The sequence below is a fragment of the Condylura cristata genome, unplaced genomic scaffold, assembly GCF_000260355.1.
Source record: "Condylura cristata isolate star-nosed mole 26May11 unplaced genomic scaffold, ConCri1.0 scaffold00009, whole genome shotgun sequence".
Classification (NCBI taxonomy): Eukaryota; Metazoa; Chordata; class Mammalia; order Eulipotyphla; family Talpidae; genus Condylura; species Condylura cristata.
The window spans coordinates 14,077,751-14,080,590 of record NW_004567110.1 but is presented as its reverse complement, the minus strand read 5'-3'; positions in this window follow the sequence as shown (position 1 = coordinate 14,080,590).

The following is a 2,840-nucleotide window of genomic DNA, read 5'->3' as shown; positions in this document are numbered from 1 at the left end:
AATAAATAAAATAAAATAAAATAAAATAAAATAATAAAAATAAAAAGTTTTCCTTGGCCTCCCTGGTGGTGCAAGGGGTTAAGTGTTAGCGCTGTCAAGCTATCACCAGTCACTGCAATAAAAGCTCACTCCCAGGCCAGGGAGGTGACCCACAGGCACAGCAGTCTCGCCCGCTGCTCCCCTCAGCAGTGTATTTCAGTCCATGTGTTTGCTCCCCACCCTGTCTCTGGTGAATCCTCTCACCCTGGAACCTCTGGCCTGTACCCCAGCTCTTGTATACATAAATAAAGAAAAATATATCTTTAAAAACAAGTTTTCCTATTCTCATATTTGCAACTTTGCTTCCCTTACATGCAGCCCCCTGACACCCACCTCTTAAGCTATTTCTTTGTATCCTTTAGGTGTTTATTCAAAGGGCACTATCAAGTGTCGCTAACAGTTATCACACACTTTGTGTGGAGCGCTTTATCTTATTTAATTTTCACAGTAGCCCTACAAAGTAGTCAGTCTTCCCATTTTACAGAGGAAAACCTTTCAGACTTAAAAATAAATGATTAAAAGAAACAGAGGTCTAGGACTCAAACCAAAGTCCTTTCGTCCCTAATACATGAAAGGTCATTTATATGCCAGACTGTCCAGCCCTCTGTTGCTCCTTATGGCAAGATGAAAACCTCAGTGCCAACAACACAGATTTGGAAAATCTAGAAAAATTCTAATCCTTCTTTTATGATGAAGAACAAAGCAACCCTAAAAATAAAATGGTCACAAAATATTTACCCCCAAAACATGTATAAAATTGTGAAAAGTGACTGGCTTTTGAACATACTGAAAGAGAATTAGAAAAGAATGTACAATGAAATATTACTAGGGAAGCTATCAACTAAGTCCCATTTTCACCTTTTTGTGGTGTCTTTACTAACTTTATTTTTTTTTCTTTTTCTTTTTCTTCTTTTTTTAATAATATAATAGTTTTTTTTTACATCATTTTGTGACTTTTTCCATTTCAGTTGTAATCCCTGTGGTCTTCCCACCACCAAATCAACCATATGCCATTACCATAGTCCAGTGCACTTCCCCTCCACTCTGATATTGATCCCATTCCCCACTCCACCCCTGTAAAATGTCTCTAGTATATAGTTGTTCACTATTATTCCCCCCCCACCCCGGTTCTTTAGGCTTCTGCTATGAGTGAAACCATTGGGTATTTTTCTTTTTCTTTCTGGCTTATTTCATTAAGCATGATCCCTACCAGCTCCATCCATGTTGCTGCAAAAGGCATAAATTTATCTTTTTGATTGCCAAGTAATATTCCATTGTGTTTATGTACCACATCTTTTTAATCCAGTCACCCACTTTTGGGCATTAGGGTTGATTCCATGTCTTTCCTGTTGTAAGTAAAACAGCAGACTAACTTTATTTTAACTGAGAATATACTCACTTTATATAAAAGATGAGGGCTTTTGGACCTTTCCATATGTACAGCTCCTTCACGCTTCTACTCCTGTCAACGGGATATTTGCATCCAGCATCTGAGATATTTATTCATTCATTCTTTCGTTCATTCAAAAAATACTACTTCTTTGCACCAGGCATTGCTTTAATTCTGAGAATAAAGACACGGGTAAGACAAACAAGTCATTTTTCCCTAGAATTTACAACTGTTGGCAAAACAGACAAACAGCAGTAAAAATCAAGGAAGAAATGTCAAACAGTGATAAATCCCATGAAGGTCATCCTAACAGGGTGCTCTCATGAGAGATCTGGGTGGCGAAATCAGTCCAAAGTGGTCCAGGAAGTTCTTCAGAAGAAGAGTTATTCCATCTGAATGGCTCAGATTAAAAGAAAGAATTTTCCAGGCAGAGGTAAAAACTAGCCAAAAAAAAAAAAAAAAAAAATCAGGGGCCTCCCTGGTGGTACAAAGGGTTATCTGAAACCACTGTAGCACAAGTTCCATCCCTGGCCAGGGACCTGGCCCACATGGAGCAGCAGACCTCTCCTGTCTCACCTGCTGCTGCCTCAGTACATCTGCCTGTTCTGCTCCCCACTCTTGTCTTTGGTGAATCCTCTCACTTCCCACACATCTGCCCTGTATCCCCAACTCATATATGCATAAATAAATTAATCTTAGAAAAAGTCAGGGTCTGGAATAAGTTTGCAGCTTCTTTAGAGAAGCTCTGTATGGCAGGACCAATGCTGGGAAATGACGGAGTGGAATCAATGGTCTGGGTTCAAGCTCATCGGGCTTGCCTCTCTGTCCCAGTTCTCACACTATTGGAGGACTGTTCTTAAAACTCCGTGGCATTAACAAGCTTGACTGTCTTGACCACAACCACTTATTCGTTGGGGCTCCCCAGTACTAGCAGAGTAGAACCTCACTGTATACATGTTAAGTGACAGAAAAGATGAATGGTCTGTGCATTGGCAAAAGACAGAAAATTCCTTGAAATAAATATCAGATTTTTAATGTCATTTCATTATCATTATCACTTGAAAAGCAATCCCCCCCGACTCTAACACACACACACATTCCTGAAATGAGAATGAGAGACATTGAAAAATGTGATTCTATCTACAAAAATATTTGCCAAATCCAGACTGTTCTAGTAATACAGAAAGGAAAGCAATATTTATTGAGCAGAGCTGAAGGTTATAGAAAGATTACAGGCTTGGAAGCTGTTCAAGATGGGCTTGAATTCCAGACCTACCCTTTCCCAGCTGTGGGATGTTGGGTAATTCACACCTACTCACTGAATTACAGTTTCCACAACTGCAAGATGCACCCATAACATCTAGAGAATGACCCACCCCCTTCCTGTGTCTGGGATGTTGTGGGATTGAGG